The sequence below is a fragment of the Corvus brachyrhynchos genome, unplaced genomic scaffold, assembly GCF_000691975.1.
Source record: "Corvus brachyrhynchos isolate BGI_N302 unplaced genomic scaffold, ASM69197v1 scaffold547, whole genome shotgun sequence".
Classification (NCBI taxonomy): domain Eukaryota; kingdom Metazoa; phylum Chordata; class Aves; order Passeriformes; family Corvidae; genus Corvus; species Corvus brachyrhynchos.
In genome coordinates, this window is record NW_008239104.1 from 687,328 (window position 1) to 703,523 (window position 16,196).

Here is a 16,196-nt window from a genome sequence, read left to right on the forward strand (position 1 = left end):
CGCTTTCCGCTCCTGCAGAGCGCCTCCGAGCCTGTAAGCCATACTTCTGCATTTCCTTTAAATGCTGCTAGCCAAATCGTAGCGCCAACCCGTCCTGCACCACAGTTACCTTGCAAAGTAATTTTCAGTAGTCCCAGCGGTAACGCTGCCTGAATGACTCTTCTGTTGGGCACAAAGCTTGCAGCAATACTGTATGGATTTTAGCATGAAAGGATTACTTCTACTGAGAATTTTGATCTTGGATCAACCATAAGTGCTCAAAAGAGACTTACAAAACCTCCAGGCCAACACCAAACCATTCTTTTCTGAGCTTGCAGTAAAAGATGGAGAAAACAGTAAAAAGAATACTTTTCTGAGGTTTTTCTATGAGCGAACTGAAATGTTTGCTCACTCTCTAAGAGCTGGATATCTCTACAGTGTTAAAACCACAGTGGTGAGGCATGCACCGCAATTTTTAAAAGAGCTAAAATAAGTACACTGTAATGTGTTTACTGAGACCAGACATGTGAATCCTGCAGCTGGGTTGCATTTTGTGCTTGAGGAGGCTTAAATACATGCTTCCTGTAGGTAAAATTTACCCAGTCTCAGTTTGGCCTTTTGTATTAATTCCATAAATTTACCCTGTGCTCATTAGCCAGGAAAATCAGGTGAGGAGTTTGTTCTTTTTTATTGTATGTAGTTACAACATGGCTGTTCCTACCTATGTTTCAAGGACAATGCTGTAAAGAATGGTAAAGGTGACCCTAAGTGGCCTGTGAACTGAAGATAAGGATTATCCATGGGGACTTCTAGCTCAGTTTCAGGAGTGTTTGTAGATATTTCTGACACTGTAATTACTTTTTTCTTTTTGACTGTTTTAACAGAAGGATAAGCTCTCAAAGGACAACACAACAATTCTCCTTTGGTCTAGAAGAGACCAAATTGAAGGAAATTTAATGCTGCGAGTATTTGTAACATAATACATGTTCATGGTTTTTGTATAACGCTCCATAAAGGAAATGTAAGTACAGTTTGTCATTAAACACAAAATAAATGAACGAATATTTTTATCCTTTTATGAGGTACAGATTGCTCCTATTTAGCTATTTAAGCTGTGGCATACACTCACAGAAACCACTATATTGGACAGCAATGTAAAATTAAGCAATAAAGAGGAAGAATGTCTCCTCACTCTTAGAAGTGGCTTTGTGATTTGCTATAAACGTTTATGATGTTTTTCCCCCATTTTGTGGGGGGTTTTTATGTGTGTTTTTCACTGGAATCCCATCCATTGTCCCCTTACATACTTTCTTCTCTCCACTTCTAAAGCATTGATCGGCTTCTCTCTCTCTCCCTCTTTCTCTCTGTACTCTGTTGTTACCAGGTTGCTGATTAAGATGTTTACTGGTCATCCCTCTACTGCAAAAAGGCACAAATACAATGAGGAGAAATATTTTGATTTGCTATAGGAAGTGAAGGGAGGTGGTAGGAAAGTAACCATTCTATTAGGTTTACAGTCTTTGATGTTGTTTTCCCCTCCCCCTCCTCTTGCATTGCCCACAGCTGTTGATGTGGATTTTCCACCTGCATTTGTTTTCTTTCACTTCAGGGATATTTAAGGGAAACTGCACAATTGCTGTTTACTAAGTACTGAACTGTCTGGGGCCCGTTAAACATAAAAGTGAATCTTCTGACTTCCTAAAATACAAAGTTTACTAAAGCAGTAATTTTTGTGTCTCTAGCGGGATAATTAGATTGTCTGATTTACAATTATTCACACAATTTTATTGTCTCCTGAATTTTGTAGTAGCTGTGCACCAGCTTTGTAGATTTGTGCACCAGTGACAAAACAGTTTTTATACCTTAAAAGAAGTGTCAGCATGGTTGGGAGGACAGAATTACAAGCTAAAATTGGTGTAGATAAAACAATCTTTTGAAGACTAGCATTCCAAAGCTAGTATTGCAGTCACTTTCAAAAGACCCTGCCTGTCATGGATTGTCTTCTGGGTCTGTGCTTGTGAGTGTTTGTATTTTCTGTGCTTCCTTTCCATTCTTTTCATCTGCCCTTACTCTTTGTCCCTCCTTGTGTCACTTCAGTGGTGACTCAGACTTGTAGCTAGCAATCCCAGACTGCAGCAGTGGAAAATGTTGTGCTTCAGGCAAGTGCATCTCCCAATCCGTCTCACAGTGATTGTGTTGAAAAGCAGGTAGATGCACAGCACTTTCAAACATCATTCCTGTCCTACTGTATTTTAAGATGGTTTTACATTTCTAATTTAGACAGCTTAAACTGCAAGAGAGCTGTTCTTCAGAAGGATGTTTTGTACTGGATGGTAGAAGGCTGATGCCCCTATGATGTTTCTGACAAGACTGGACATGTCTCTTCAGCTTGGAAACTAAGCCAGTTGAGCTGGAATTTTATTGTAAGCTGCATTGTCTTTAAAAATAGCACAGATTTCCAATTCAGTTTCCTTGCAAGTGTAATTGAAGTCCTGTTTAATGGAATATTCATTAGCTGGCCTACAAAGGCAAGAACTCCAATTATACCTCATGTAGAAGTCCTGTGCAGTAAACACAGCAGTTAGGCTCTTTAAGTGTTCATTTTCAGCTTCCTTTGGAGAATTAGGAATTTAGCGTTAGGAACTAGAATGACACATTCTTATCTCAAATGTGGGATTTTTTAGACAGATTTTTTTCCCCGTTAGCAAGAATATCCCCATTAGCCTCTCCAAGCTGAAATTAAGACTTCAGTCACGTAACTAGGATTTTATAAATAGATTTCTGAAATGATTTTGTGAAATATATGAGGCTGGGTATGGAACTAAAGAGACTTAATTTTTTATAAAAGTTCACAGTCTGAAAATACAGTGCTTCAGGTATGTGAAAAATTCTTATATGCTGCAATAACTGTCTTCATATTTGGTGCTTACATGGTACATGACTACTAGCTGGAAGTCTTACGTGTTACTAAGTACAGACAATAAAATGTGTTGTGGCAACTATCACATGTAATAAATTAAATGATAATAAATGCTTTTGCATCAGAATGGAGGTAAAATAATAGAGCAAAATATGAAGAATTTGAAGTCAAAAACAAGATAAGTGGAAGTCAATTGTTGTAACATAAACTTTCCTCTCTCAGAAAAATGGAGTTCTCTGTTTCTTTGTTCTCAAATGGATGTCCAATGTATGATTAAACTAAGTGGTGAACATTTCTCTCTAAGTGCGAGAAATCTGGGTATTTTTCTCAACTGAGCTCCCTTTAAATTTGCTTTAAATGCTCAGATATTCCCACAATGTGCACCCAGATGCTGTGGATTGAGAGACTGCAAGCACGCATGCACTTGCATTTGATTGCAAGAGCAGAGCGTTCAAAGAATGTCTTTTGGTCATGCCCAGCTACTGTTTGGGGTTTGTCAGCACAATCATTGGCACTGTACAGGCCTGAAGTAGCAGTGAACTGCAGAAACTTGGCTGTGGATGTGTCTTACCTTGTAAATAATTCTTCTATTAATACTGTGCAGCTTTTCTTTTTTCATGCCAAAATAGTAACACACACTGATGAGCGCAATGAACAAGCTCATTTCTCTGGCACTAACTGTTCCTTACAACTTACAGATCTACACTGTCTAAACAGTCTTGTGCTCTGAACAAAAGCCCTCCTATTGGAGAAGTAACTCCTTTTGACTTCAAGAGCTGTGCTGAACTCAATAATCTCTTCCTGTTCTATGGCTGAGGAATTGAGAGGTTTAATACTGAAAGAAAACTAAACAAAACAAACCTCTGCAGCATAGCAATTTAAAAACACGTGGCTAGTTCAGTAGCAAAATGAATGTGGAGACAAGCCCTGTGCCTAGGGAAACAAGCACATTCATTTTTATTTCAGTAAGGGCAGGATTATTGCTTTACATCATATGTTCGTTATTTAACTTTCCCTTTGGAGCCTGTAGCATGCTCTGGGCACTATGTAAGTAACAATTCTTTCTGTATAAAAGAAATGCTGTTCTCTTATTTTTTATATGGTTACCTGTTAGCAATAACTGAAAGCCTTTGCCTGCGTCTGGGACCAGCTTTACAATCCCAGCAGGTTGAGTAGTCTAAAGACAATAAATGCAGCTATCTAGGAGTTGGAAATGTGTGGGACATGCCTGGTAATTTTCTTTCTTCTGATTGCCATTAAAAAATATAAATTAGACATTTTAATGTTGAACTGAACAAAATTCTGAATCATATGTCTGAACCTCTTGTCTTTTAATTTATCCCAAAACCTGCAATGCAATACAGACCTTATCAAGCAGTTTCAAGCCTTCTCTTTGTTCCCCTGATTTCAGTGATCTTGACACTGGTGTGAAGCCATCACAGCTCATCATACCTTACCAGGAATTGTATTATTTCAGGTATTCCTAAAGGAAATACTGGATTGATTAAATGAAGGTAGAGTGCCCATGCCACCGAAACACCATTTGTAAGTTTAATGTATGCTCTTCCTTTTTCTATTCAATTGTTGTGGCAGGAGGGATACACATTGTTCCTGCCTTTACATTACCTCATTATATGACATAGGAATCTTAAATGTGGTGCTTGATATAGTTCAAATGCAGAACATGGGTAGGAGAATTGTCTTATGTGCTGATGTCAGTGGCATTAAAAGAAAGGTGAAGTATATACATTTTTCCAGGCTTGATATTAGTAACAAATATATGAATGCAAACAGATGCAAGAAGTCTGGATTTGACTGCTGAACTGCATACTGTGATCCTATTTAATAAACAATGTAGAGGTTCTCTATTCATGAGTGATTTTTGGCCTTCCTGTCTTGCTACTGAAGCAGTTCTCTGAATTGACCTCTAACATGCTAAGAAGAGTTACAGTAAAGTACACAAGCATCTTGTACAGCTGTGTCCCCCTTGGAGTCACCTGGAACTTTGCAGAATGTAGGGCAAAATCCACTTCCTGAAAAGAAAAGAAGGGAAGGGTTTTGTGGAGATGTTTTGGTACCAGTACAAATTGCCTCACCTGAACATGCCTGAAGGAAGAAACAGATGAAAGTTCCTCATGAGGGGAAGAGGAGGGGCAGACACTGATCTCTTCTCTCTGGTGCCCAGTGACAGAACCAGAGGGAACTGCCTGAAGTTGTGTCAGGGGAGGCTTAGGTCGGATATCAGGAAAAGGTTCTTCACCCAGAGCGTGGTTGGACACTGGAACAGGGAAGTGGTCACAGTACCAAGGCTGATGGAGCTTAAGAAATGCTTGGAAAATACTCTCAGGCACATGGTGTGACTCTTGGGGATGATCCTGTGCAGGGCCAGAAGTTGCAATGATCCTTGAGGGTCCCTTCCAACTCTACTTATTCTGTTATTCTGTGAAGCTTTTTTCTGTCATTCCCGCATATAAAGAAGGATATTGACTTCTGGCTGAGGATATGGGTAATATTGATTACAAAGGTTGTCTGTCAGGATGATTCTTCACTGACAGAAAGCTACGTTTTTGTTGCAGTAGTAGCCATATACACTTTGTAAGAGAAGTTCTGTCCATTTCTAGGTCATAGGGCCATCTTAAATGGTGGCCAAACCTTTGGTGACAGTAATGTTTTGCATTTAACAGCATAACATTTTTTGTTTCATACATACACCAAACAGAAAAAATTAATTTGCTTTGCACGTCTTTGCCAATTCTAGGAAGCATTCAACATGTTTCTGCTCAGTCACTGTCAGAAAAACAACTAAAGAGGCTGTCAAAAATAATAAAAAAATCTCACCCAAGAACAGCAGCATTTTCAGCTTTGTCTGCTACAGTGGAGCCTTTGCTACCCTCTGAGTTCTGAAATGCATCAGTACCTGAAGTCCCTGTGAGAAGGGGAAAAAGACCTACAGTTCCAAACTCCAACTGCACCTCCTCTGCTTTTCAAAAACAGTGGCCTTGTCCAAGGCTTTAAAGTGCATGTGCACTTTTGTTTTTTTAGAACAGAAGGGACATAATATCCTTTCATTTCTTCCGGTAAGTTATTTGGAACTTCCTCTTCGTATTATTTTTAAATTTCCCTTGTGTAGCCTGGGCAAAATATTGGTTTTGGTTCTGGTTTCTTTTTATTTGTCAGGAGTAAGGTTGTAGGGGACTGAGGGTCTCTGTGAAGGATAGACCTAAACCCATCTTCTTTTACACACTGTTAAGGGATCTGCACTATGCCTAGGGCTCGCTTGTACCATGGCTTTCACAGCAGAAGAAATCAGATTATGTTCATTGTAATTTATATCAGACAGCTTCTTCTGTCTTTTTTGCATCTAAATGTACATGCAAATCACAGAATCATAGGGGCTCTGTGTGGAACTCTAAGAATTTGTGCTAGTCACAGTCTAGTGTTGGCAAGAGAGCTCAAGCTTTATCTTTTATTACTTACAGATCACTCAGAAAGGCACCCCCATGTGCAAAGTGTTCATGAAATCTAAGTCTACATACTTTGAAGCTGTCAGACCATTACCCTCATGATTCCAGACCTCTATTTTAAAAAGCAATAATTAAGGCCCGTATCTATATGAAAATAAGATTATTCTAACTTGTTTTTTGTCTATTTCCTCAGCAGCTTAGCTAGGATTGGAACTAGACTTCACTTGTGATGCATATGCAATGACCAAAAAAGTGAAGTCAAAATTCATGCTAATTTAATGTTTCCATGTCTAAGTATTGTATGAGTTGCTCTGGGTAAGAATGAAAACTTCTCTGTAACTGATACAACTGGAAGAGAGGTATCTTCAGACCATGCTACCATGTCTTGAAATTATCCACTTCCCACTGAGTACTGGTCTTATTCTGTTATGTTTCAGGAAAGTTTAACTGCTTGCCTTAGTGTTAAGTCAGAAAGGATGGGACATCAAATTGGACAGAAAAGAGAAGAGCTGATGGGTAGAACAGTTAAGCTGAAAATAGAAGAGCCGGACCAGTAAGAAGAGTTCAGTTGACAAAGAAATCCTGAGGTAAGTTTTAGGAAAGGAATGGTAGAAGGCCAATGGATTTTGCAGCATAGCATGGAAAAGGAAATGAAGCACCAGGAAGGCTTCATTTTCCTTTGAAAATGTAACGGTTCTGTTAACAGCTGCCTGACTAACAGCAGAATGCACCTCGTATGTACCTGTGCACCTGTGATATAACAAGAGCCTTTGCCTAGGCTGCTTAGGAGTTACCTTTCAAGCAGTTAACCTGCCAACTGTTTGGCAAGCTGCAGAGGCATATCAAGAATGGATTACTATGGGTAACAAACATAACTTTGAAGGAATGCCATGGTTTTCTTCTAGCTTATTTCATCACTTTTTTAAAACTGCATATTTCAGTATGGTCAGCTGATTAGTCTTCACTAGGTCTCACAGGTCTGATCTACATTGAATTGGATAGTGTTCAGGGGTTGAATCCCGAGCAAATATTCACTTAAAGCTTGAATGAGCAGTAGCTTATTTCATGCACACTGAATGCGTCCACAGAAGAAGATTACCCAGCTGTAAATTAACTTTCGTCCTTACTAAGAAGTAACTTCCTTGTGTAGACAAGCTCTGAGTCAGTTTGTGTTTAAACCAGCAATATAATGGTCTATGGAGATGGAGGAATGTCTTGCAGTAATTAAGACATATTTTCAGCCTGTCCCAGCAATTCAGTGATTTGCTGACTTCAAAAAGTAAACTCCCGGTGTATGTAAGCCAGTCTTTCACACTGGTCTGGAATGATGTGATGTAGCTAAGGGCACACTGGTTTATCCTTTCACAGAGTCCAGCTTTATGTGCTTCTATTAACTGGTGAGGGATGTTTATACAAGCTGGGCATACGCAGAAAAGAAGTTCATTTTGTGGGGAAGAAGGTAGGAGGAAAGTGTAAGGGAGGGTGAGGGCTGAACTGGCATAAACAATAAATCACATTAGTTATTCTCTCTCTGTTCACATGGAAGCTTGTTGATATTTGCTTTGGTACTACATTTTTCCTCAGGATAAATATTGATTTGATGGTTTAGAAACCAGTCTTGTCAAAGAGAAAAAACAGGGTGCTCCACATAATTTGAATAGTTGCAATAACACCAACAGATGAGGAGTCATCCATTTATTTAAAGCTCATTAAACATGTGAGTAATTAATTAAGCTCATGAAAAATTTAAAAGCACAAACTTTGCTATAAGAGATTAATTTTTAATCACAGCTAATATTGTCGTGCAGCCATAGGCATGCAGGATTTGGACGCCATTTTTATGTGGCAGAAGGAAGTTTTTCACTTAGATTGGTTTGACAAATAGTTTTGAAAAGGTTTTTCCTTTAATACGCATGTGAGGCCCAGGTTCTCTAATGCAGATCCATATAAATCAGTAGTAATATTGGGGCAGATGAAACTGTTACTTCCAATTAGAAGAAAATACTGTCTTCTTGATGCATGAATATATGAAAGCCTGAAATGAAGTTCACCAGCAGTTTAGCAACTGAACTTAAACTTGGTTTTGTTGAAAGATAAAGGCTTATTTTTGTCCTCTCCTTTATTTTGTGTTTATATAGAGCTGAGCACAACTTGACTTTGTCTGTAGCTGGTCTCCACTGATATCACAGAATCACTTCTCTTCTCCAGAGCAGCAGGGAGGAACTTGACTCAGAGGTGAGTGACAGTGATGTGTGAAGTGCCAGAAGTGGGGTCATTTGTGTATTTCTTTGCAGCCCCTCTCTCCTACACTGGTTGCATTCAGCCTCTGCCTCATGGCCATCCACAGCTCCAAGTCAGTCGGTGCATCTGAAAGAAAGGAGAAAAGCCTGCCATCTGCTCTGTACCACTGCTGCCAAAACGGCACAGAATACAAACAGCAAGTCAGAGCTTAGCTGCCGGCAGTTCACATCCTCCTAGGAGGTGCCAGGGACTGTAAGTGAAAAGATGCAAACACAAAAACTGGATGTCTGCAAATTAGTCCCAGGAACAAAAAGCTGGAAGAACCAGGGTTTTGAGATTCTTGTTAAAGTATAGGTAAAATAAGTGTATGCAGGACTTGTGATAACTCAGAGTGTAAGGGAACATGTCGTTTAGTGCAATGTATATTACTATTGATATTTGAAGACACAGGTTAAAAACTAGAGTTTACTTCACAGAAGATTCTGAGTTGGAAGTGAAGGGACCCAGAAGGATCATCAAGTCCAAGTCTTCTAAGTAAATGCCCCATATGAGGATTGGACTCACAAATCTTTTTGTTATTAGCACCATGCTCTAACAAACTGAACTAATCTTAGCGTGAGTTGCTGTTTTTTATAAAAGCAGCCTTACTTTTTCTTCACCAGTTTTCCACAGCAAACAATTTAGGCATGCAAGACCACATGTTTTCAAATCTTAGACACATGCCAGAAAATTGGTCAATGAGGATGTTCTCTAGAATTTTAAGTGGCCAAGAAATGCAGACTTGAAGTGACAAAGAGGTATGTTTAACTTCTATTACATGCTAATACCAAACAGATGAATTCCATATATCAAACTGGTTTTTTGTGCTGGTTAACTACCAAAACAGGGAGAGCACCTGCGTACAGCACTGGATCATTCAAGTCTCCAGAATCAGTTCTAGTTGGTGGGGGAGCCAGTGACTCCTGTACTGCTGGAAAATCTTAGCCTGAAATGCAGTGGCTTGCATAAAGCTTTGATAGCAGTGACAGCAAGCAGTAGATTTACTCTGACATTCCCAAGGTGACAGATATGTGCAAAAGGAGGAGTGTTGCTGCCTGTTCTGAGCTTCCCCTCCCCCTCCCAAAGACACGTGCTCCTGCCCATGTGCTCCGAGCTCCTTTGTTCCAAGCGCGGGCAAAGCCAAATGTAACTCAGACTCTTCAGCAGTGTCTGATTGGCCGCTCACCCCGGGTCCGCCCCCAGTCCGCCCCTTTCCCCTTCTCCGAATAAAAGATGGTCAAGGGGAGGCTCTGCTCTCTCTCTCAGCTCAGCTACTTTCCTGTGAACATCTCTGGTTGTCTGTCTCATTTGAAAGCTTCTAACTGCAGGGAATTGAGCGAGCAGGGAGCTATATTTCTCCCTCTTTGCTTCTGCTGATGGTATTTGCTCTGCAGCTGATTCAGGTACCGATTTTAGAGCTACTAAAGTGCTAGATTGCCCGTGCTACCTCTCAAGGCTGCTCGAGGCTTTCTAAGGCATTGAAATACAAGCGCTAGCCGGTATAAAGCTGAAAAGATACCTTCCACAGAGGAGGTGACACAAAACTCCTGACTGCTGGTCCCCCTCCAAGCTACCACGTGGTAGGATTTTTTTTACTGTATATTTTCCTGTGAGAACAGGGCATCCAGCCATCCAGTTGGCTTGACACCCCCTCCAGCTCCCTTGTGTGTGCAGCTGAGTGTGATGGTGATGTAGCAGTGTGCAGGTGTACTTAACAGTTATGCTCTGTTCCTTTGCAGGGATAGTAACATGGAAAGACAGAGTGGGAAGATCCCTTAAGAAGTAATTTTTTTCCACCATGTTTTTCCAAAGTAGGATCTACCAAACATAAACTTTTCCTAATAGCATAGTTAGCCAAATTTCCTCAGAGTACAGGGTGAAAAATTGCCATGGGTTGACACAGTGAGGGAATTAAAGATACACTAACATAAAGATAATAATCAAGATGGATTCCTGCTCTTACTGTCCTTCTGTGGTAGCTTGCAGTCCATTTCTAAGAGTGGCAGCCTATAGGAAGGGCTAGAATCCTGCTGTAGCCTTCAGGGACACACTTGCACTGGGGCAAAAGTAGCCAAGCTGCTCAACGCATAGAGGATGCTCACTTCTCCTTGAAAAATGCCCCAAAGAAACCCTTGGGGGGGAAAAAAAAAATCTTTTTTTTTCCCCTCTGGAAGGAGTTTGTTCTTGTGTAGGCAGGGTCACACTGCATCCACCAATCACTGCTGTTTCTATGTGTCCACAAATAACAAGCTAACAAAGAACAAGCTAATTAGACAGAACTAATAAAAAACACTGGTAATTATTCTCTGAAAGCTCTGATCTGTGGCTGATGCAAAAATGAAGAATTTGTGCTTCTCAATGTGTTTCCCGTTTGCTGTCTCACGTTCTTTCTAGCTCTACCTAGATTTTCTTATTTGTTTGTTTTAAATTCCATTGAAACCATGGCAGCAAGGGCAGTGGAAGGAAAGAACAAAGAAGGTGGAGAAGATGGAGTCCTTTTATACCTGAATTCAGGGTAAGACATTTTTTTTTAATTCTGTAGACAGCAGATAATTTTTCATTCTTACTTTGCTGGAAAACCCATCTTCGATTTTTAGAGGTTAATTTGGGGGACAGCAAAACCTGACTGAATTTCCCAGTTATTTCTACAACCTTTGTTCTATCCATGCAGCCTGAGATTTCCCAGCTGTAGTACCCTACAACTCACATTGCTACATATGATCTTATATAAAGGAATCTATTCAGGGCACAGTATTATCTATGCAGTGTTACATGTTTATATGTCTAAAGCATAATTGAACATGGAGGAATATTGCATAAGCTTTTTGCTATCAGAGATTTATTTATAATGCATACTGGAACATGTGTAAATAGATCATTAATATTGCCTTTAAACAGCATCCTAATCATTGTGTACAATGTGTGGAAGTAAAAGACAAAAGCAGGTGAGACATTGTGGCTCCAGACCTGTAACTCTAGAGTGTCCCAAAGAAATTCTAGTGATTGTTGGTAGCTTCAAAAGTACTCATCTGTGAGAGGGTTATAAAATCTTTAACTGGAACTGAAAACAACATAGGGAAATGGAACCCAAATGTCCAAACTCAACCATCTCCAAAGCAGTCTTGGAGATCAAGAGTGAAATTCTGAACCTTTAACTCTGAATGGATTTTTTGAAGTGGCAAAAATTGGGACAAGCACTTAATTGAGGACTAAATCACTCGGCAGCATTTAATATCCAGCCTTAGTTTACTTTTCAGAGTCAGTGAACTGCTTTACCTTTATGTGCTAAAGGGACTGCAGAGCATTCAGGTGAACTGCAGAGAATCTTTCTCTGTCCTGAGAGAAACACATTGAGCCCAATGAGTAGCGAGCAGGTTGAATCTGAAGAAGAGTCTGAACTTCTTCTGTAGAATAAGTTCGTGGATGATAAACACTTACTGCAAATGAGAACCCTTCTGTATTTTAACAGGAATCCATGTCGTTTCTTGTCTTTTTCTGACCAAAAAGTGGTAATGGAATGGGGAAAAGAAAATGTATAATACCTAGATGGGCCTGGTTCAACATGAAAAATACTCTGTGAACAAACTCTGTATCTGAAGTTAAACTACTGAAGTAACACCCATTTAATCTGAACAGTGTATGCTTAGAGGGAATAGAATCCTTCAGGAATGGAAGAGACATACAAGTCCAACTAATTCATTTCTAAAAGCGATCACAACCATGTGTTAAATATGTGTGTGAACACTGAAGTTATATTGAAAGCTATACAAAGCTATATTAACTCCTACTTCTCTAAGATTGCCATAAGATGTGACATAGAAAGTATTAAGGACACTAATGGAAAAAGATGTTTTTACAGAAATGAGATAGTATAGGTTTCATATATAGTTTTCTTGATCATAGCTTCTTATGAGGTAACACTGTTACTGGCACTTGGATTCCAAAAATTTGTCAAGGTAATATTTAGTTGATTTTAATAAAGAAAGTAAAATATGCCAAACCCTAGAATGCATGTTTATCTTATGGCTAATCTTGGGAGAGCTTTATATGATAGCAGACAAATAAAAGTTGTCTTGCATCTTTCTGTATGGTCTGCATCCCCTCCTCTTAACACTATATATCCAGTTTTCTCATGCCTTCCATTCCTTTATATATCTCTTTGGAAAACTGATTGCTAGGAATCATTTTCACTACAGATTTCTTCCTGGCAGGCTACAATGACTCAGTAGATTACCCACTACTAAAGAGAAGTCCTGGAAATCTTAGTCAAAAAGGTTGTCCCTGATCATAACTGCTTTTAGAAAGATATAAATGTCAATACTGATGAGCAGTTTAGGGAGCAGCATGGACAGAGATCACAGAATACAGCAATTGTAATAAAATTCTTCCCTGAATATGCAATAAGAAAGTGAACAAGTTTTTACAGCTATCAAGAAAAACAAACAGGTATCTCATTGCTCTGTAATTCTGATGGGGCTGATGCTGAAGACATGGCTTTTCTCAAGAAGAAGAAAATATTTTACTGGCTGCCTGGGAAAGGCCTGATCTAGTAGATCCTGACTTGGAGGAAAAAATGACCAGAGTATTTTTTTTCCTTTTAAGGTAGTAGAGTCAGCAAAGATAGCTAAATCCTGTACAATTATGAGTGATACTCTGATGCTTACAAAATGGAGGAAATAGCTAATAGGAGAAATAAGAAGCCCCAGAATTACTATTTTTTATGGAAGGTCTGTCTAGCATGTCCAGCAGCATGTGCAACAGGAGAGAATGACTGTGTAAAGACATGAGGACAGAGAAATGGAGTTTGATTGTTTTGTCCTTCTCCAAACAGGGGCAGGTGGGAATATGCTGAAGCAGAAGCACCAAAGTGAGAAGAAGGTCTTCTAAGGTAGAGAGAAACAGAAAGAGCCTCTTTTGAGGGAGGGGCAGGATCTGGATACTGAAGTCAGTGAGTCTGGATGCTGGACAATCACAAGGCAATATTTCACTTGGGCATGTCATGGTGTAAAGAGGGAAACTGGCCAGGAATGAAAAGGGCATAGCTTAGGCACTGGAGCCTCTGTGGAAAGGCATGATAGATTGTTAGTCCATCAAATCCCCAGGAAGTTTGTTGATATCTTGACTAGGGGCTGCACAGACTCTGGCAACAACACTGGGGGCAGGTTAATGCAGCAACAGCATTAGGCTCTTCAACTACCTCACAAGATCCCACAGTAATGGATGGGAGGGTTGAGGGTGCACCAGGGAAGGTTAAATTTGAGTTTGTCCTTTTGCTGCAGGTGCTAGAGCGACAATTAACAGACACAGAGAGAGATACCTGTTCTTCATATTATGACACAATGTGCAGAAGTAGGAATTGGCCCATCCTGAAGACAGGAACAGGATTGTGTCTGCAGAGCAAGCTGTCCGCACCCTAGATCCAGCCCCAGATGCCTGCAAGCAGCTAAAGAATGTAGAGGTCAAACTCTCTGCCTTGATAAAAGTGCTGGAAATAGTCAGAAAGTGCAGATATTTTAATGGGGCAAAATGTAACAGCTGTCAGAACTCAAAAGTTGCCTGATTGTTTAATGTGCAACAACAGCAAACCTCAATTTGAGCAATCAAGTGAGGGGAAAACAAGTTAGGCTCTACAGAGAAGACTGCAGGTCTCTAAGCATGGAAATCAACTGGCAGTTCTAAGCAGCTCTGGAAAGATTTGAGTTGGAATAGAAGTGCATCATTCTGCATTGAGTTTTTCTTGATGTCTGTGGAAAGGCAAGATTTGAAGAGACACCTCTAAAGGCCACTTTCTGAATGTATTTCTGCAGATGTATAAAGAGAACAGAAGCAAAACCTGGTCTCAGTCCTTTCTCTGTGAGAAGGAAGTGTAAAAGAGGTGGTTCTTGCCTCCTGGAAAGCAGTCCCTTGCTTGTAAGCATGGACACAAAAAAGCTCAGTAATGCGGGGTACTCATGAGCTCAGTAGAGTCCAGGAGATGGGAGGAGGATATGGTTTTGACAACAGCAAAAAAGGGTGACTCTTCCTTTGAGGGCACTGTAATTTATGCTAGACAAGAGGACTTTATCCTCCCTTCTCATAAACATGGGCACAGGTTGCACAGAGAGGTTGCAGAGTCCTTTTGTGAAGGTATTCAGAAGTCATCTGGAGACATTTCTGAATGACATGCTCAAGGGGACCCTGCGGAGGGAAGGGATGGTGGACTAGATGACCTCCAGTGGTGCCTTCCAATCCAACCCATTCTGCAGTTGTGTGGGATGCTGTCAGAAGGACTGAGGCACCCTTCCAGCTCCATGAGGGATACAGTGTGAGCTGGGGAAGCTGCTGGAGAGCCTGAAAACATAGCTTAGCTTGTGTGGAGGCCACAAGGCTCACTGACCTGTGTATTGCAGTGAGGCTAGGTAAATAAAACCTTCCAGGGCCTGAGGATAGCTTGCTCTGAGTGTCACTTTTAAGACTGGAGGTGAGGGACAGCACACTTTCCTCCACGGCCTCTGGTCATGCTGGCGCTGAAGCAACCAGTACACTTACGGGCTAGTTCTGTCCTGTCTTTCCCTCTGGTTCACAGACTGGTTTTGAACACATGATGGTGCATTTTCTTCCTTTCTGGAATGTTATTATCTAGTGAAGGAAAAACATCACTTCCTAAAACTTATCCCCTTTGCCACTAATGTTGTTGTCTGCAGCTCCAAAGCTGTGGGTGAAAGAAGTTTTGTTAATCAGGGACTGACTTTATCTCCATTTAAATCTATAGCCAGCACATGCAGTCAAAATCCCAGGTGCATATCTCCACTGACTTAATTGGGCTGCTCAAATATACACTGTTTATATAAAAGGCTGAAGCTTTTGTAGTACAAACACAATGTAGGAGTCCTTATTCAGGAAAAAGTTGTATTGAGTTCCATGAGAATTGATTAAGGATCTTAAACAGGCAATTTTTGATCTTTAAAAAAAAAAAAAAGTTTAAGAAACTAAAGTAATGCAACTGATGTGGAATGACATTTGGCTGACCTCAAGGAAATTTGGGTAATTGACCATTTTAACTTATATCTCAAGGGCTTAATTTGGTGAAGTTTATAGCCTGGCTGATCCATGAAGATTCATCCATCAGTACTTAAACTGAGGTTGGATGAAAATATACTGCATCCTTTTATGGGGCTTTCTTTGCATTTGATCAGGATCTACATCTACTAGGCTTCATTTCTGTTTTGTGATGAATTTTTGCTTCCTTGTTCCATGCACTGGGGATATTATTAGCATATACATTTATAACAGGAGATGAAGTGCAGAATTTTTGAAGCAGTTCATATTGAACTTTAACATTCTGCATAGCTGTCCATCCAGTTCCATGGCTGGCACAGAAACCCTGGCTCATGCAGGCCAGCCTATCCCTGTATTCCTGTCTGGCAAGACACATGTAATTCTGTGCCCTTTTTTTTTTTCAACCCACTACAAATGCACACTGAAATATTTTCGCAGAATTTCTATTTTGGGCTAATTTTTAGAAGATAAATAATTGCACAGAGGAAGGGTGAAACGTTAAAAAAACATTCTTA

General features: G+C 40.1%; 2 long non-coding RNA genes across 2 annotated transcripts in view; both read left to right on the forward strand.

Moving 5' to 3' along the window:
- The first annotated feature begins 851 nt into the window (after window positions 1–851).
- LOC108447955 lies at window positions 852–8,588 on the forward strand. The gene is made up of 5 exons (XR_001863684.1): window positions 852–1,000; window positions 4,377–4,444; window positions 5,658–5,976; window positions 6,801–6,950; window positions 8,502–8,588. It is a non-coding gene; the product is annotated as an uncharacterized LOC108447955 (long non-coding RNA).
- Window positions 8,589–10,939: 2,351 nt separating this feature from the next.
- The window catches only part of LOC108447956, an 8,293-nt gene continuing 3,036 nt past the window's right edge, over window positions 10,940–16,196 (forward strand). The window contains exons 1-2 of the long non-coding RNA XR_001863685.1: window positions 10,940–11,158; window positions 13,475–13,531. This is a non-coding gene — a long non-coding RNA (uncharacterized LOC108447956). The remainder of the gene's footprint in view (window positions 11,159–13,474; window positions 13,532–16,196) is intronic.